This window comes from Microcebus murinus, chromosome 16 (assembly GCF_040939455.1).
Source record: "Microcebus murinus isolate Inina chromosome 16, M.murinus_Inina_mat1.0, whole genome shotgun sequence".
NCBI lineage: Eukaryota > Metazoa > Chordata > Mammalia > Primates > Cheirogaleidae > Microcebus > Microcebus murinus.
In genome coordinates this window covers 44,267,392-44,288,613 of record NC_134119.1, presented here as the reverse complement: position 1 = coordinate 44,288,613, position 21,222 = coordinate 44,267,392, and positions in this window count along the sequence as shown.

Here is a 21,222-nt window from a genome sequence, read left to right as displayed (position 1 = left end):
CATAAACATGTCAACTTCCAATCATAACATAAGTTAGAAAATACTAATGGCTATAGTGGAAGGACAAGGAAGCCACTCTGGGGACAGGGGTGATGGTGGAAGGGGACCTTCCAGGTAAGCATACCTTTTGTCTTGATCAATGAGGGAAGGCTTCGTGGAAGGAAAGGCAGGTGGAATTGGTGCAAATCAGAGGGAAAATGAGATAAAACATGCTAGAGTGAAGAAACAGGGTGAATAAGAACACAGAAGCCTGAAAACATAGCCGTGAGAAGCCACCAGCGATAAACACAGACGGGGCGCAGGTGGGTGGTGAAAGTGAGGTGAGCTGGCGTCAGACGCGATGGGCTTTGAATGCCATGCGAGCACACTTGCCTTTTCTCCCCTCTCTCCCTCTCTCTGTCTATGGAAGGGGGTTGACATGCTCTGCCCTGTGATCCCCAGGTCACCCTGGCAGCTGCGGGAAGGATGGGGACAACGGGCTCACTGTGGAGGAAGGGAGAGCCATTAGGGATCTCTGGGGCTGCAGCTGACCGCAGATAGCATGGGCGCCGGAGAGGAGGGGCTGGATGTACCCTAACCCACGCAGCCTCGATGGCTCCGGGGGACACTTGGTGATGACTCCCCACCCTTGGCTCCGCATCCACACAGGCAAAGATCCGCAGCCGCGCCTGCTCCCACTCTGTCGTGGGCTCCATTTTTTTGCAGGTACTTTTTGCCATAAGTAGCTGGTCTTAAAGAGAGGGGTTTGGGGGCTTGCGTTTTTGTTTCCCAAAGGAGACTTGGATGTGATTTCAGGGTTTAATTTATTCTTTCCCTCCTTCTAGTGAAGAGATGAACTATTAATACAACTTATGTGCAGTGCTTCTAATTTGCACAACCACAAGGTGGCAGTTTTTCACCTGAGGTCGTGCACCCTCTTGCATGCTGCTGATAATAAGATAATGGTAACAATAGCTACCATTCATCAAAAAACTTACCATGAGCCCCACACTGGGCTAAGCACCTATATATGCCCCTTCATTTTATTCTCACACCCTTGTGAGGAAAAATATCATTCTACCCACCTTACAAATACGGAAACTGAGGTTTCATAAAGCTTATTTTGCCCCAGACCGCACAATTAGTAACAGTGGCCTATGCAGGACTCGACACTAAAGTTTCCCTCAATCCAGCTGTTTCTGACAGCTCTTTTTGCTGTTCAATCTCATACCTTTTGCAGTTTGAGGGACTAGAAATAACAAAAACTAGTAAATATTTTTACCACCCTCAGTCTGCGGTATCATATGATGGTTAAGCAGACCACAGGCACCCTGGAGTGATACTAAACAGCTCATCTGTAAAAGAAGAATTAATAATACGTACCTCATATGGCTGTGGTGAGGATTAAATTCAATTATGCTTGTAATGCATTTAGTACTGGGCCTGGCACCTGGGGACCTCTAAAAACATGTAATCCATTATCACCCTTGGAGTCATCACCATCACCATCTTTATTACTACTGTGGTTTTGAGATTCATTAAGTTCCAGGTACCATGCTAACCCCTGCCATAGATTAGCTCACCTAATTCTCACAGCAACCCTGTAAAAAAAAAAAACAACTGGGGCTCAGAGAAGCTCCACCGATGCCAAAGTCACTGCTTGCTAAGTAGCACGGCTGGGATTCGAACAAGGTCTGACTAAAAGCAAACCGTGCTCCTCTGTTGTTTGTTGCCACCGGAGACAATCACACATGGTGAAATCAATTCAAATTCAATTCAAAAAAAAATCAAAACCAATTTTTAAAAAAAACCTTGTTCAGTTATTATTTGCAGTCAGTAGTTACACACCTCTGTAGGCATTATTTTTATAAAGGAAAATAAACCATCATTGTCCTCAAAGATCTTGCCATTGAATAGGTCTGTAAGGTGATTATACAAGGCAGAGAGAGCGAGCTCCTTTAAGAGTGGTATAAAAGTGCTGGGCGACAGAGGGAAAGGGACAGGGATTCTGGGGACGTGGAAGGAGGAGGCTGCCTGGAAGGATAAGTTCGGAATGTGGGAGAAACGTTGGAATAAACTCATTTAAGACTAAATGAAGGCCAGGCATGGTGGCTCACGCCTGTAATCCTAGCTCTTGGGAGGCCGAGGCGGCGGATTGCTCAAGGTCAGGAGTTCGAAACCAGCCTGAGCAAGAGCGAGACCCCGTCTCTACTATAAATAGAAAGAAATTAATTGGCCAACTGATATATACATAAAAAATTAGCCGGGCATGGTGGCGCATGCCTGTAGTCCCAGCTACCCGGGAGGCTGAGGCAGAAGGATCACTCGAGCCCAGGAGTGTGAGGTTGCTGTGAGCTAGGCTGACGCCACGGCACTCACTCTAGCCTGGGCAACAAAGCGAGACTCTGTCTCAAAAAAAAAAAAAAAAGAAAAAGACTAAATGAACAGCTTGAATAAAAATAAATAAATAAATAAATTACAACCCTAGTCCTGGCGTTTGACATGTTTCAGATGTCTAGTCTGGTGTGGTTAGAAAACGTGGCGTGTATCCAAGGAACTCCAGTTCTTCACAAGATTAATAATAGCTGCTATTCTATAAAGGGGAAAAAGAGATCCCCTAGTCCAATAAGTTGGGGAACATTGAGTTAAACACAGTTAAACAGATGTCTTCATTTCGGGACTTCTCAAAAGTCTAGAATGTGCTAATGCACCATTTGACTATCCGCGAGTGAGGCAGAGTGAGTGGTGTTTTCCAGTTTCTTACCCTGAAACCCTTCTGCAGAGGAGCATCTCAAAGAATCCACAGTCCAGGGAAGATACACACTTTGAAAAAACGTAGGTCTAGAGCAGCGGTCCCCAACCTTTTTGGCACCAGGGACCATTTTCCTGGAAGACAATTTTTCCATGGACCAGGCAAGGGGAGGGCTGATTTCCAAACGACTCAAGCACATTTCATTTATTGTGCACTTTATTTCTATTATTATTATATTCTAGTATATAATGAAATAATTATACAACTCATAAAAGGTTGGTGACCCCTGGTCTAGAGCACAAGGACCAAGGAAATACATGTGCATTCAGTGTAGGAAAAGAGGTGGGAAAAGAAATGGAACTAGGACATGAAAGCCTTGAATGCCAGACTAAATCTTTAAACTTTTATTTATAGGTAATGGAGGCTTTTGGTCAGATTCATGGTTTAGAAAGACTGCTCTGGTTGCAAGATGAAGGAAGATTGAATGAGAGGAGAGAGTGGAGGAGTCATGAGACTATGGAAGGGTTCAATAGAGAGATGATGAGAATATGAACCAGGCGATGGGGAAGAGAAGCCTCACTCTAGAAGTGTTCAAAGGACGGGATCAGGCAGTTGTGGTGAGGAGTCAGATGTGGAAAACAGGGGTGAAGGGACAGCACACAGCTCAGAAATGTAGAGCTTGCTTTTAATGTAAGGAAACAACGCTGAAGAAAAAAAAAAGATTGGGACTTTTTGGGGTGAGGTGAAAGGCAGGATTACAAAGAGACAATAATAAAATTGGCTCAAGACATGCCAAGTTTGAGGTGCCCTGAGGACATCCGGGTGCGGAGTGCTGGCGGCATCCCTTGGGCGTTTGTGCAGAGGTGGGACCAGCCCTGTGAGAGTTGTCAGCTCGGACACAGTGGGTAAAGAGACAGAGAAGACGAAGCTCCTCAGCAAATATGTGGAGAAGGAAGAAACCCCTAACAGAGTCTCTTGGCCAGTATCCCACGGGACATCTCTGTTCCGGGTCAGTAAAGTCACACTGCTCCTTACCCATCCCTCTGCTGTCATACCCCAATTCTCTGCCCTTCTGTCCATCTTGCCCCTGCAGAAGCTAGCCTCAGAACTCAGTTATCCCAGCTACTCTGGGCTGGCCCCTTCTGCAGATGGGCACACCAGTAAAAATCTACTTATTTGATCAACACAAGCAATATTAATCCTCTGGGTTAGCCCTCAAATTCAGCCCTGCCAGGAGCAGAGGTGAAGGCCATTATCTTGATCCGGGCTCCCCCAAAGCAGACTCTGAGACAAAGGTTCATGTGCACAGCGCAGTTGGGAGATGTTTCCCAGGAAGCACTGCTGGGGGAGTGGGGAAGGCAGGGAGGGGAAGGAAGCCAGGAAAGGTTGTGCAGAGGAGCAAGTTCCTTCTGTGGCCAACTGGGCCTCCATCCCACTGCAAAACTGTGCGGGACTGTGCAGAACACACCTCGTGATTGTCCATCGTGAAGGGCAGCTGTGTATTTACCCAACAGTTCCCGTCCATCATTGGCCACTGGCTCCTTCCCGATACATAACTCCCCAGAATTTACTACTGGTGTGTGTCCAGGCCAACAAGCTCCCAAGTCCAAGAAAAGCTCAAGAAGAATCAGAGGGTTCCCAGTCAGTACACAAGGATCTCAGAGATGAGTGCCAAGGAGATAAAGGTGGGACAACCACTAGTAACTAAAGAAGTAGTTCCATGTTCAGCTGGAGTCTTTAGGAAGAGAGAAGAGAGTTTCTCTCCCGAGAAACCAGCCAATACCATCCCAAAGGGGAAACCTGAGTCAAATGTGCCTGTTTCATGCAGTTCGCAGTATATTTTAATGATCCTGAAAGTTCAGCAGTCACCACCAGCACCAGATTTCTCTTGGCACACCCTCATGTTCTATATATAGGTCAAAGAACTCTCAGCCTCAAATGAAAGCATTATTGACCAAAATTGTTTCAAACGTCAAATACACATCCCAAAAATGAAAACCAATCAAACCAAGGCTTAGAGAAAGTATGCGTATGTCGGACTTACCCTATAAATTACTTTTAGCTTTGATTAAATTCCTTTCTCTCTAACAAGTTTCTGGACTATCAATTATTATAATGGACAGGGCTGCTGGACTTCTAAGGGAGGCTTAGTAATTGCATTCAAATGTATTCTTTCAAAATATGGTCGGGACCTGGCATTTGAATGCCAGCCTGGAGTAGCGAAAGACACAAGGAAGAGTGAACACAAAGAAATGGTTTAGCCAGCAAGCCTGACTCATGACTGGGTGTGCTTAATATTCAAATACACAACCTGGGTAAACTTAATTTCCATGGAAGTGATGTTTACCCAATTGAGCACTGCACTTTTCTGAAATTTGGGAAATGGACACACAGCTATAAAATCTGGTAGCCCATGTCTCTTAAGTACACTGGTGTTACCATTCGCCTCAGTGAATAAACGGGCATGCATAGAATTTGCAGCCATAGGCCTAAGAGAGAAGAAAATCATCCCTGTTGATTTTTTTCCAAGTCACAAATTTAAGTGAAAATAAGTCAATGTTGCCTTTTCCCAATCTCAACAGGGTGCTGAAGGTTTTTGGCTGGGCTTCTGGTATTTACTGCTCTCAGAAAAATTTGTCTCCAGAGTAATATTTTTACAACGACAGATTCTCCATAAAAAAACAAATTTTAGACATCGGCTTGTTCTAGGGGAAAAAAAAATTATTTGTAGAACTAGCCGTAAGAAAAATTGAGCTGCCTCACCTATAAAATGATAATAATACCTGCTGTGAAGATTAAATGCATTAACAGCACTGAGCTCAGGGCCTGGCACAGAATAGAAGTTGAATAAATTTTGTTCCCTTCCCCCAGTTTCCCTAAGGAGCTGTACTGCCAAGTGTGGGAACATCATTTCTCTGAGTCTGATGACTTCTGTGACAGTCAGGGTCTACTAAGTGAGTTTGAACCGCATGAGTGACATGGAATTAGAGATTTATTCCACGGACTAGGTCGTGGGCAATGTGGGAAGCTTGTGGAAATGTTTAGAAAGGCCATTGTCTCTGCGTCTGATGGGGACCTAAAGTCACTGAGGTCAGCATCAGGGGCTACCTGGGAGCAAAGCTGGACGTGAAGAAGGAACACACAGGGACAGTCTGTTTCCACAACCTCCAACCTTGGAAGACACAGGTGACCTTGGGGAGAAACTGGCGCCTATGTCACACTGCTGCACCCATGCAGCCCAGCACTGGGAGAAGCCACAGGAGGAAATGAACGGGGAGCCAGAGCAGCAGATGGCCCAACAAGTTCACACGGTGGCAGCTTCCCTTCTGCCTTCCAGTCTTACACAAGCAAAAACTGGAACGACGCAGGGGAGGGAATTCTGGGAAACGTAGTTCCACATGAGCTAAGTTGACACAGCAGAAAGCCATCACAACTTCCCTGAATAATGGATTGGCATGCCTGCCCCTAGAGAGCTGTGGGGAAGGTTAAACAAGATAATGCACGTGGCAACATCCTCTGTATTGTAAGTCAACACAGATGTAAGTTCCACCATCATTCTCTGCACATTATAAGTCTGCATAGAAACTTAGAACATACCACTCACTTCTCCCTTGCTGAACAACTTTAATTTATTCTTGAAAACCTGTCCATAAGTAACAAACAAGCAACTCTTAAATTTTTTCATTAACATAAATGGAGGGGAAATAGAATGCATTTCATCTCAAGCCAAGTTGAAAAAAATTTACAGATGGAAAGATATATCACTTGAACAACAAAAAAAAGTTTACATAAGTAATAGACAACCATGTAAAAATTAAAAATGAAGTTTATACATAAAATGTAAAGTAATGAAGATTATTCTCATTCTCTTTTTTTTTCTGCATATTTTTCTTAACCAGTTTTTCAACTTTTAGGGAGTTATTGGTTATCTTGCACACAAATTACACTTAACAAAAAAATTCATAATGCAGAAAAACACAGGGCAAAATAAAGGCTGAACATGAAGGTGCTTTCATGTATGTGAATAGCACGCACGTGCAAGAGACTTGACATGGGAAGAAGATGCTGCCAGTTCACACCTCACTCAGCCTAAGTGCATGAAGGAAAACTTTGTAGTTCACCCAAATAGGGTAACAGTTCAAATGCGCCCTATGTGATATTCTTTGACCAGTGACCGTGGCGTTGAGTAAATTGATGAATGTGTCTTTGCATGAAACTGTAGTATCAAAAAATTGCTTCTTATATTTATTTAGTGCATTTGGGGATAAGAAATTTATTATACCAAAAAAAACTGTGAAAAGTGGAAAACAAAACCCAGAAAGTGGTATAATTTTTCAAAAGTCATTATGGTGGCCAGGCACGGTGGCTCGCGCCTGTAATCCTAGCTCTCTGGGAGGCCGAGGCGGGCGGATTGCTCAAGGTCAGGAGTTCGAAACCAGCCTGAGCAAGAGCGAGACCCCATCTCTACTATAAATAGAAAGAAATTAATTGGCCAACTAATATATATAGAAAAAATTAGCCGGGCATGGTGGCGCATGCCTGTAGTCCCAGCTACTTGGGAGGCTGAGGCAGAAGGATTGCTTGAGCCAGGAGTTTGAGGTTGCTGTGAGCTAGGCTGACGCCATGGCACTCACTCTAGCCTAGGCAACAAAGTGAGACTCTGTCTCAAAAAAAAAAAAAAAAAAAGTCATTGTGGTGACTTATTAACATCTGCATAGTCGTTATGTTATATAAGGGAAGTCTGTATAAAATCCTTCACCCATGTGCTCCATTCAATTCTCAAACCATTATCAAAGTGAGATTTTCTTTTCAAAAAAACCCAAAGTATGGTTAAGTTCCTCACACACTATTTGGAATGCTAGAAATATCTTCTGTGTTCAGAAATTTGACACCCAAGCAAAAGAGGTTTCGGAATGTGACAGACCCTGCTTGTAACCTACCCAATAGTCATTCTCCTCCTTTCCTTACTAAGAGAAGGGTGGTTTTGTTTGGAACAGCAATGTGCCTAGTTAAAAACACTGAGCTTTCCAGACTCCTTTGCCCCTAGGAGTGGCCATATGACCCAGGCTGTCCAATTAGATACAAGCAGAAATGCAACAATTAAAATTTCCAGGGAAGTATTATTTTCCAGTTAATAAGTTCAGATTTGGCTGAATTTTTACCATTGCTCTTTTCTCCTCTCCACACCTGGAATGCAGTCTCAATGCCTGAAGATGCAGGGCTCATCCTGCCTCACGGAGGGCAAAAGTCCCCAACTTTAAGAGCCTAAAGAGGGAGGGAAGCTGGATGTTTATAATATTGGGAGCCCTGCACTGGGCCCTGAGCCATCCACAACTGCCCTTGAGAAATAATAGCTGCTGTTATTTGAGTTTTCTATTCCATCCAATTGAATGAAGTCTGTAATTATAACAGGTAACAGTTTATTTCAGTTAACAGCTTGTATTGCCCATGTTCCACATGTTATAAGCAAGGCTTACTGTTATAAAAAATAAATAAATAAAATGGCTCTGTAACAATATAAAAAAGTGACTTGCTCTATCAAAACAAAATCTATTTTAAGAAATACATACAAAATAAGAAAGCTTTTAAACATGAATTAACAATTATTTCATTTTCAATCCCCAAATGAAAAATGCTTTGAAAATATTCCTTTTAGCCTGAGTGAAAAACTTTATTTCAGGTTAATAATGAAAAAAAAATACGATAATGTACCTCTGGATTGAATAGGTCATAGATGTGAGATTTGTTAGTTTCAATTATTGATCCATTATTTATTTATACCTAGAATCTTCACCCACACAGAGAGTTTTCAATGAAAGATGAATGTACCACAGTGACATTAAAATAGGGATAAAAAATTAATGAAACATATTTAGAAAGAGAAAGAAATAATTATAATTAAAAACTAACTCAAGAACAGTGAGTATACTTGAACATTACATTTTGCTCTGAGCTTCCTGCAAGTCAAAGCAAAGAAACAAACATATTGAATTACAGTGCTCTCATCAGCTAACAGAGGAAATGTCCCAGTTTGTCAAAAAAGACAGTCTGTTTACTAGCAAAAACGAAAAAAAAAAAAAAAAACCTCCGAGAGGAATCTATTATATAGATATTAAATCAAGTACCTACGATGACATAACAGTTAACTTGCATTTGTATAGCACTCTACAATTTGCAAAGCATTTTTATTTTATTCTACAACAACCCCAATAAAGTAGACAAAGCAGGACTAACAATTATCCTTAGTTTACAGATTAAGAAACTGAGACTGTGAAGGTGGGTACCATTAGCAGAGTTTCATTAAACAGATGAGAAACTGAGGTTTATGGAGGTTAAAAAAAAAACCAAAAAAACCATGGTCCTGGGCAACTGAAGAGACGGCAATGCTGGTTACTGAAATGAAGAAGTCTTGGGGTGAAAGAGGAAAGCCGTAGATGGATAAAATGCCTAGTCTATGTGAAGCTAGAATTTCCTAATAGATGTGTCAAGGATGCAATTTCATGCATGAATCTGGTGCTCAGGAGAGAGGTTCAGATGGGAGATATTAATTAGGAATTATAAAATATAAGTGGTATTTAAAGTCATAGATTTGTTGACATCATCTAGGGGAGAAAGCATAGATGAAGGCCAAGGACAGAGATATGAGACTTGCCAACATTTAGTAGAAGAGGAGCCAGCAAAGGTGGCGGAGGAGAGGTGAGGGAAACAGAATAAAACCCAGGTAAGTGCATCATGATGGCATTTTAAGGAGAAAGTGGTCAATGAGGTCAAATGCCACTGAGAGGTCAGGTAAGATTTGGACAATGGCTTTGCCAAGACCAGAACACCAGTGGCCTTGGAAAGAGACAGCACAGTGGTGGGCATGACAGCCCAACTGTAGGACATGGAGAAGAGAATGGGGCCAAGGAGGGAGATGGTACTTGTTCAGATCTCTGGTCGTTTTGATGTAAACAGGAACAAGAGAGTAGGGTGAGAACTGAGTATGGACGTTGAGTCAGAAAGTAGGCAGAGAGAGCAACCAAGACAAACTCTGAAAGGACACAGGGAGGATGAAACTTACCAGCTTCTGTTTCCAACTCAGAACCTGAACTCACACCTTTGTGTTTTTATAAATCCTGTGTCACTAGGAGATTTCTTTTGCCAGCCACAGTAAAAAGGATATGCAAAGGATATTTCTCCTACCTGTTCAAAGTCAAAATAAATGATACTCTGGCAACTCAATCAGTAAATTCCTACAGTGCCCCCCTTTTATTTTCTATGCCTAAGAGCAGCTCTCCTTTTTATGCCTCCAAATGTTGCCTCTTGGTCCTCACCTCCCCCACCAGATAAGCCATGCCCTCCCAGTTCTCAGCAGAACTAGAGAAAACCCAAGCATGCCTCCATGACTCTGAGCCCAGGGCCCTGCAAGAGAAGGCAGAAGGTAATGGGAGAAGGAAGACGACATTTAAAAGTTGTATGGTGTCCCTAGTGCTAAACCAGGTCTCCCAGATTTCAAACCCACTCTTCCTGGCACCTCACTAACTGGACTTCCCATCACAGTTTACAGAAGAAAGGTCAATTTACCCCCAAAGGCATCCAAATTCTTGGTGCTATCACAGTGAAACCTGTGGACAGATGGAAATCCTAATCCACAAAACAAGAACTTTTCCATAACCTCCAAGAACTCCCTACGTAGACAACAGAGGATCAGAGAGTTCTACACCTTGTCCATGGAAGGAAGATGCCAGGCTTCCAGAGCCTGTTAGGCTAATAGGAAACTTTCTGATGGAGATGAGCACCTAGCATCCGAAATATAAAACTGCTGCAGAGTTTCATTTTTATTGCTTATTTTTAAAAGTATTTTTTGAATATACAGCTTGACAAATTTTCACAAATTGAACACACTCATGGACCAAGAGATAGACCCTACCAGTTTCATTTGTAAGGAGTTAATTATAATCTATTTGAGATCAAGAATTCAGATGAGGCTGCCATTTTGCAATGGTTAAATTTTGTTCTTCAGAAATATTTATGCTGTTCTTATTTTTATCATCACATGTACATTTAATCAGATGATCTCAAACTAGCCTGGATTGTTTTATAATAACTTGGTGCAAAAGAACTCATAGAAGTCAAAATCAATTCTTGAGAGTAGTAAATCATCATAAAATCCCCACATTCTTTGGGTAGGTGTGTAGATATGTGATGGGACAAGAACAGTGCAAAGGTAATGGCAGCATCTAGGTGGTGGGTGTAACCTTTCACTGTAGAAATCTTTCATCTTTGCTATGTGTTTGACAATTTTCATAATAGAATTCTTGATTATTTACAGGCATAATGTTTGAGTTTTAGTCTCTCCCTTGAAAAAAATTTAATTATATGAAACTTGGCTTTTTTCAAAATGATCAGCTTGGTTTTAAACATGCAGATTTTATAATAATATAATATTGCATCTGAATACTTTTAAAATGTAAATAATTATCCTTACTAACAAAATGCAATGTCTATTAGCATCTTTTCCAGATCCATCCCATGTGCCAGACTTTTACTGCCCCCACCAAGGGGCCTGAAAATTAAGTCCTCCAGCTCAAGCGATCAAAGGCTGGCCTAGAATATCACAGCACACCTGTATGGTGCCAATTCCTTCCATTTGGGCTCATCAGAAGAGCATCTGACTCGTGATTGCAGTGACCCTCTTCGGCCAGTGGTCACAAGGTCACATTCCAGTGGCCAAGGAACCTTGATCAAAAGATAATGGAATCGGCCAGAGCATCAGCCCTTCCCAGGGCAAACCTCCGACACCAGCTGCCCCATGGTCAGCACTTTCTGTGACATTTAAAGCACGTGTGTCAACAGGCGCCACAATATATTCGAGACTGCTTTCCTACATAATCAAATCTTTACTGGGAACTAGATCAAGTTGTTAGAAAATGTTTTCTGTAAAGAGTCAGATAATAAATTTTTTAGGCTTTGCAGGCCATCTGGTCTCTGTCATAACTATTCAACTATGCCACGTAGTATGAAAGTGGCCATAGACAATCTATGAACATACCAATAAGGTGCCAATCAAATCTTATTTACAAAATAAGCAGCAGGATGGATTTGGCCTAGGGGCCATGGTTTGCCAACCATGGAACTAAAATATTTCCTAGGTATTGTCAAGCTCTAGAATTGTAGGATTCAAATACAGGAATTGCTGCAACTATTTTTACTTTTTTTTTTTTTTTTTTTTGGAATATTTTTCTGTTGTGGAATTATGGGTTTTTTCCTACTGTTTCTACAATCTGTATGCATTTCCTTTATAAGGAAAAAAAGAGGCCAGGCGTGGTGGCTCACACCTGTAATCCTGGCACTCAGGGAGGCAGAGGCAGGAGGATCGCTCAAGGTCAGGAGTTCAAAACCAGCCTGAGCAAGAGCGAGACCCTGTCTCTACTAAAAAAATAGAAAGAAATTAATTGGCCTACTAAAAATATATAGAAAAAATTAGCCAGGCATGGTGGTGCATGCCTGTAGTCCCAGCTACTCCGGAGGCTGAGGCAGGAGGATCATTTGAGCCCAGGAGTTCGAGGTTGCTGTGAGCTAGGCTGATGCCACAGCACTCTAGCCTGGGCAATAGAGTGAGACTCTGTCTCAAAAAAAAAAGGTATATCAAATTTACAAATCTTTCTCTTTCATAATTTTAAGAATAGTTTTAAGGAAACAGGCTGGATGAAGTATATAAATGTAATTATATATGAACAGTTTTTTACCATCCTTCTAATATGTAAGTCTCCAATTCTTCCATTTTTTCCTATCTTATATGAAAAGCAATTCATTTTATTCCCAGCTTTAGCAAGACTACAGTTCTGTCATGGCTAAACAATAATTTCTATTCAAAACTGAGCTTTAGATTGTTGTTCTAAAAAATGATCTTAATTTCATCTTTGACTCATGCATTTAAATTATTGGCGTCTTTTATAAGAAGAGATATGCATGAACAGTAATAGTTTAAGAATCAGTGACCCATAGTCACATACATGAATACTAATGTGATTATTTAAAAAATGAAGTTGAGCTTCATAAGCATATAATACAAAAATAAATAATTGTCAAGTTTTATTGAGACAGCAAGAGGATGTGTAGGGATATAAGTTTGAAAAGTCAAATTATGGGTTTTCAAGAGGAAATAACATTGCTCAACAAAACCACTCTTAAAAAACTCAACTCACCTTTACAACAGTGGATATGAGGCTTGGAAACTACCCGGGTGACAAATGAAACTTGCTGTTTTTAGGGAAATGTCAGGATGCAAACTATATTCTTGTTTGAACAGAGCTCAAAGAGAAGGCACTATGTGTGTTTGACAGTGACAAATGGCTTCCAAAGAAAATAGGGCAGTGTCTGTCTGGTCCTGCCTTTAGGGAACCTGTTTAGCTGGCTGTCAAACCTTTGGTCTCCTTTCCGTCCCAAGTGATCACGGGAAATGATCATGAATTACTTATTGTCTTAAAATTTACATAGACCTCTACATTTCAACTAGTTCACATCACCTGAAATTATATATACAAGGAGAGAAGTGGAGCATTAATGAATAAGTTTGTTCAAGACATTCAAACCGGTTTTTTACTGTCTTTTCTGTCGTCGCTGACCACAACTCTTCCCTGGTTCCCTGTGGGACTTTGAGGAAAGCATATTTCAGCCTCACTATTTCAAGTTCAAGAGAATGAAATGAAGAAAAAAGATACTTTTCTCACAAGTGAGAAGATATATACTTTAGTCAATTCTGTGACAGTGAACTGCAAAGGATGGTACAAATTTGGTTGTCCTGTTGTTATTTTGTTGAATTAGAGTGGAAATTGATGGAATAATCTACAAAAGTTTTTCATCAACACAATGCAAAGATCTCCATTTTAATTATGGGATATTAATTGTAGGTAATAAAGCTTATTAAAATGTTATTTAAGAATATGATTGTTCTGTCAACAAGAGAATGGATAAATAAATTATGGTTCATTCTTACAATATAATACTACCTAGCAATAAAAAAGAATAAACTACTGGCACCCATAAGACATAAGTGAATCTCACAGACATAAAAATGTTGAGCAAAAGAAGACAGACACAAATGACTACTAACAGTATGATTCCATTTTTATGAAGTTGAAGAATAGGCTAACTAACATGATAATGGAAGCCAAAATGGTGGTTAATTCTGGGTGGAGATGAGGTATAGACTGGGAAGGGGCATGAGAAAACCTTATCAATTCTTAATCTCAATGGTAGTTATACGGATCCATACATTTATAAAAAATTCATCAACTGTACTTAAGACTATTATACTGTATGCACTTTACTGTGCTTATGCTAATCTCAATTTTCAAAATCTCTAAAGTGAAAAATTAAGAGATTGTCAGTAACTCTAAAACAATAATAATCATAGAAAAGATCTAACAGGAAACCAACAAATCAATAAGTGGAAAATACAAAGTTGGGAGTATAAATAAAGAACAAAGGAACAGAGAATGAAAACAGAGGAAAGGAGGAGGAAGAGGAAAAGCAAGGAAGAAAAACACTAACTTTGAATAAAGGACAAGAAATGAATTAACTATGTGTTTAACCTCTGTAGAATTCTATATGATCTGTAATTTCTTCACACCTATATTTTCATCTCCTATTTTCTCATCAGGAAGAATAAATTGGCAATAAGAGCTAGAATTTTGGAATAAAAACAAAGAAATGAGGTAGAGGAAAGTAACCCTATGATCCTATATCAAAGCATGTACAAAAATGAAATCAGTGTGACAAGAGTACACAGGCAAACTAAGTGAAAAATAGACAACCTGAAACAAGCACCATTTAATTTAATTAGTATAAAAGAGTTATCAAACATGAATGAGGATGGAGAAATTGTTCAATAAACTATGTTAATACAATTGCTTAAATCCTGAATATCCATCCCAGTGTGGAACCAGATCCATTCTCCAAGGGGACAAAAAGCCCAGCGGCCTTAGGAGGTCTGATTAATAGGAAGAATAAGCATTTGCAGAAAAGCTGAAATAAATTTCAACTATCAAGACTGAGTTAACTAAGAACATGTTAAAAGAAGTAGAACTACTTGTCGTGTTGTCAGAACCTCATAGACATATCCAAAAGACTTCCTCTTCCAGGGGTTCAGAGGCAACCCAAGAGAGATATGCCTATTACTGTCCCTTTTCTATATTGTGGCAATATCATCCTCTTCTCAATTCCTTTTGATGGAGATGGTGTCCCCTCAGGGTCCTACATACCCCTGCACAACAGCATGCTCTCTTGTGCACCTACTTTTCAACTTCTAATAATAGTATTCTGCTAGGATAAAGATGAATAGAAGCAGAAGGATGGGCTCAGACATAAGACTTCATAACCTTCATGCTAATAATCTATAATGCAATTTAAAAACATGCCCTAAAGTAATAGCCTAAAAGCTAGACAAACATATGTTCAATAATATGTTTTGCAAAGTGATTTATAAAAGTAGTAGAATTCAAAAACCTGTGTGTCCACCTAAAGGGAGCTGATGACATAAATTGTAATATGTCCATATGGTGGAGCATTGTACAACCAGTAAACGTTGTGAAATTGAACAATGCACAAAGCACTTGGCAAGGATTATGCCATCTAATTCTCATAAAGTCCTATGAGATGTATGTTATTATCATTCACATTTTGCAGAGAAGGAAACTGAGGCTCAGCCAGGCTGTTGGCTAGAAACCTCAATTGCTTACTAGTTGGACCTCTACATATGGTGCTAGACTGTCCTGAGGACCTGGTAACCCAGTTCCCCCCAAAACAAGTGGTCCAGGAGAAGCCAAGCTGGAGCCACAATGTCTTTTCTGCCCTAACCTCAGAAGTGACATGTTGTCATTTCCACAGGGTCTTATTGGTGACACAGGTCAGCCCTATTCAGTGTGGGAAGAGAGCGTGAGCCCCAGGAGGCTGGCCACCATAGGGACCTTCGGGAGGGTGAGCTTCCCCCAAGTGAGGCCTCAGGCTTCACTGGCCAACCAAAGACCAAGCCACAGAGGCTCGTGCTAAATATTTTCTGCCACATTTTTGGTTACTGAATCTCTCCATTCCAGGAATCATTTTTTCAGAAAATAAGAAAAAATTTTTTTCCTTGCTTGGCGATGTTGAGGACCTGGTGGTGCTGGTGGCTAACAAGTATTCATGTACTTGTTAGTGTTCTGGAGGCAAGAGGGCCCTCGGATGAAGTCAGCCCCCACGGAGGACCATTCTTTGGTCCACGGCCCCCTTTATTCCTTCAGACTGTCAGTCAACTCCTCGCCTTTTCCACATAAACTTCTTGCATTCAGCATACTTCCATCTGGTAGGTAAATTGTTCATGCCTTCATTCTGCAAATAGCATTGACTGCATGTTACCTGCCAGGACTCCCTGCCAGGACCTGGGGACTCAGGACTGAGCATGCTCAGGAGAACAGGTAGGTGATACAGGTGGGCAAAACTCCAAAATCTCCTAGCCCCACCAATATAGATACACACAACCACCACAAGTTAAGTTTAAAGACTGCAGTTCACTTTTCCAGCAGTAAGTAATTTCCAGCACCATGACTGCACACGAGTGCCCTGGGATAAGGTGAGTAATGTTCCAAGTCACTGCCATGAACGAGGCCAAGGACTGACAAGGATGCAATCTGGCACATTCTTCGAGTTCCTATCCCAAAAGTCCAGAGATCTCACTTGCACAGAGCTCAGGCATCTGAACTGATGGAAAAACAAGGTGGTCTTAGAAAATATCAATGGATCGGTGCCCACCCGAGTTCCCAAGAGCAGCTCTTTTGAGGTCTCCCATAATATAATTTTGGTTGAACGGTAACATGAACCCCTATACATTTTGTGACCAAGACCGGAAAAAGGATACGAGGAATGTGGGGAAAATATCTATTTTATTTATATTTCAGGTAGCACCTTTCTCCAAGGAGCTCACAGGGCTGTTTGAACACTAGTCAGCATTATATATGGTGCTTCTGTTCACGCCTCTTTGCTTGGATTGTTCAGTTCTGCTTCCGCTGTGGTTTCTTTTTTCCCTTTCTTTCACTCATTGCTACTCACCATTGTAAGGTTGCTCTGCTATATCCATTTACTTAAATGACTTGAGACTTATGTTTTAGACGCCATGCTTAAAAATAGCATTTCTTTTTATTAATGCAACATGATGATTCAAGCTTTTATATATTACAAGGTCAATAAATGCATCAACACACTAAGAAATATTTACAGCACGTCTCACTTCTGTCAAAGAGCCAGTGAATGGACAGTCAGCCGCTGGGAGCAAAAATGTCGAAAAAAAGGAAGGACAGATGTTCTTCTTCCTGTGAAAGATTAGGATCAAGGTGGTTCTCCCCAGAGTATGGCATGTGACACAATGGGGGTCAAAATAATTGCCTTAACTAGGCAATTTGGCAGTGGTTAGATGGGAGGATGTAGATTGGATTTGAGGCCACAACTGGGGGCTTCCTAGGCCTGTCCCTGACGTGGGAACCCCTACACCTCCTCGGCTTGTCCTGTGGGTCCAAGTGGAGGAGCTGGGTCTCCCTGCACAGGACTTCAGAAGCGTGAAAGGAGGAAACAGACTTGTCTTGCGTTGCTTACAGCACATTTTACTCATTCATGAGCGAGGCAGGCAGCACAAAAGAGGAGGAGATGAGGCTTGGGTTTTGTGTTTGTTTTGCTTTCTTTTTCCTGTTGAAGCCCAGTAACCCCACCCTTGGGAAAAACTGACCTAAAAGACAGTAGGCCATCACCGATTATAGTAGCTCCTTCCTTGGGGGCACAGCAAGTAGGAGAGAGACTAGAAGTTCCCATCCCAATGGGATGGGAAGAGAGACTAGAAGTTCCCATCCCAATGAATAGTAATACTTAATGAATAGTAAATATAGTAATACTTAATGAATAGTAATAGTAATACTTAATGAATAGTAAATATACTTTCTCTTCCATATGAGTTTCTTAATAGCACTTTCTTCTCTCTAGCTTACCTTATTGTAAGAATACAGTATGTAATACATATAACATACAAAGTATGTGTTAATCAACTATTTATGTTATCAGTAAGGCTTCCAGTCAACAGTCAGATGTAAGTAGGTAAGCTTTGGGAGAACCAAAAGTTATAAGTAGATATTCAACTGCACAAGGGGTTGGTACCCCTAACCCCCCTGTGTTGTCCAGCGGTCAACTGTAAGTCTGCCTGTTTCACGTGCATTTGTCAGAAGATGCGGGTCAGTGGAGAGATGTTTTTATTTATGCACATAGCTAATATGCCTCATTCCTGAGCGTGCAGGAGAAAGGAATTTGGGCAGGAACTTTATCCCAGCCTCCATCCCACCAAGCACCATTAGTCAGCCACCATGACCTTGGGGGTTGAAACAAGGAAAATCATCAAGACCATGTTGTCTCAGGCCTCCAGGACCACCAAGAATAACCTTATGAGTTTACCTCTTCCAAAAGATAGCCCCCTGGCTTCTCCCTTCACGCCACTCCCTGCCTCTCCTTCCACACCCAGCCCTGAGGCAGCGTTCTCCATGTAGCCTCCGACTGAGGTCAAACTTCTATCCAACATCCCTGACTTCTGCTGACTCGGTTTGCATAGAAGGAAAAATGGTAACAGGAGTTTTGTGGCTTGTACTTTGCAATATTATAAATGTAGCACTTACGTGCTTAGGTCCTTTTAGGCCTCGCCAGTTGTCTTTCAGGCCCAAGATATGATTTGTATCACTGCATACATGTCCCAAAGGCAATAAAGAAAGACCCTTGCCCAATTTTCTATATCAACCAACTGCTGGAGACCAATATTGCTCGATCAGCTTCCTACTGAGCGTACCTCTTTGGATCTGTTGTGGGCATGTTCAGAGGTGTGGCTGCAAGTCTTAGGTTGTGTCGGTGAATGAAAGTGACTATCTCCATTGGAAGCATGGCTCCAACCAAGCTCAGGGTGAGAACACCAGCTAGGACAAACAAACAAGTTCCACTGGCCCATTGGCATGATAGCCACTACTCGGCTCACTCTTTCCCTGCCCTTCTGACAAGACAAAGAGTTTCTTTGTTGCCTTGGCTGAGCTGTCAGTCCTTCGACGTGGTTGCTACAAAGAACTTTGGAGTCCTGAGAAGAGAACAGGACTTAACTTCAGAAGCCATGATCCAAATTCTACTTCTGCACTTAATTCAGGAATGTCACCTTAGGAAAACCATTCTTAGTCTCATATTCATGATTCATGAGGATAAGTGAGAATCTTTTCTAAAAATCATATATGTGATTCTGGCTATGGTGGACTAGCTTAGAATAAGCCACACTCCCTATGCAGCATAACTAGAAAAGTTGGGAAAATATGAAAGATATTTGTTTGGAGATACCAGAGAGATGTGAAGGCAGCAAGAATTTGAAGGGCCATGATTCAAGACAGAAGAAAAACAGATCCAGCCTTTCACTTTGAGAGAGTTCTGGATTCAATGCAGAAAGCACCCTGAGGGCCTAGGAAGTGAGTGGCCAAAAAAAAAAAAAAACCACCAGAAAGTGACCGTCAAAAGTCTGAGATAAGCTAGGCAGAGCTTTAAGCAGTCTCACAAAGCTGGGTGGAGGGAACAAAAACTAGAACTCTAAGGCTACCAAAGAGGAGAAGCCCTGGAAAACACTACAGGCTTTGGGTTGGGACCCTTGTAGGACTGACCCCTGGGAGTAAAGACAAACTAGAATTAGACAAGCCATGGCAGACACTGGTTCAGATGATCTCGCTTTCCTTGGCAGCCTGCCTGCAGCAAAAGCAAAGCCTATTTAGAGGAAGATAAGACTGCAGAAAGCCTCCAATTATCTCTAAAATTTATCATTTAATAAAAAGTACCAGGCATGCCAGGAGACAAGAAAAAATAATAATACACAAGCTTAAAAACAGTCCCACGGGAAACCCAGGTAACAGAACTGTCAGAAAAAGACTTTAAAATAACTGAGATAAATGCATACTAGAAAACAGAAGAGGGAGAATTTCTGCCGATGATTAAAACCAATTTGGAAAAAAGCATTAAATGCAAGTTCTGTACTAAACAATAAAGAAACTAAAAGTTAAATAGATGGGTCCAAAAGCAGGTGGGAATGGGTGGACCCAACAAAAGATCAGTAGAAATTAACCAAGCTCAAGCCAAAAAGCTTCTGCACAGCAAAGGAAACAATTTACAAAGTGAAGAGACAACCCGCAGAATGGGAGAAAATATTTGCAAACTGCCTGTTTGACAAGGGATTAATAACTGGAATACATAAGGAGCTCCAACAACTCCATAGGAAAAAATCAAATCATCCAATTAAAAAATGGGCAAAGGATCTGAATGGACATTTCTAAAAAGATGACATACAAATGGCCAACAGGTACATGAAAAAATGCTCAACATTTTGGATTATTAAAATTTGGTATATATTTATAATGGAATATTACTCAACTCTAAGAAACCACAGCAAGCTAGCACCGCTTTTATTATCCTGGATTAAGCTTAAGCCCACTATCCAAAGTGAGGTGACACAAGATCAGAATAATGGGCTCCACATGTACTCGACATCAAATTGGTACTGACCGATTAACACTATGGTGCTCAAAAGGTGGTGGTGTTCACCAGGGATTTGGGGGTTGGGGGGATGGTCCCACATCTGAGGGATGTGGTGAGCATTGTGGAGGGGAAGGGCATACCTCTAACCCTTGCTAGGGAGAGGCAAAGATATAAAATGTAACCAAAATGTTAAAAAAAACATTTATGGGATGTCGGGCAGGTGGGAGGGGGAAGGGGAGGATTTGTATTTACATACATAGTGAGTGTGATGTGCACCATCTGGGGGATGGACACGCTTGAAGCTCTGACTCCACGGAGGAGGGAAAGCAAGGGCAATGTATGTAACCTTAACGTTTATACCCCCATAATATGCTGAAATTAAAAAAGTAAATAAATAATTTAAAAGCAACGTGCCAAAATCAGACAAGAGAAAAATAAAAAATCTGACTAGTTTTGTAACAATTAAAGAAATTATTAAATAAATTGAATACATAAGAACAAAATTCCCTCAAGGAAAGTGCAGACCGAGGTGGCTTCATTGGTGAAATCTGACAAATACTGAATAAAAGCATAGCACCAATCTTACATAAATTCTTCTGTTTACGGAACAAGAGAAACAGTTTCTAAATCATTTGATGAGGCCAGCATAACTTTGATACCAAAGCCTGAAAAAGCCACTACAGAAAGGAAATATTGGACCAATGTCACTTATAAGTGTAAAAGAGATCCAGGTGTCAGGAGAGCTGGTTCCTTCTGGGGGCCATGAAGGAAGGACCTGTTCTTCCAGGCCTCTCTCCTTGGCTTGTAGATGGCCATTCTCACCCTGTGTCTTCATGTGATCTTTCCTTTGTATGTGTCTGTTCAAATTTCTTCTTCTTATAAGGTCACCAGTCATATTGAATGAGGGCTCACATTATTGACCTCATTTTAACTTAATCATCTCTGAG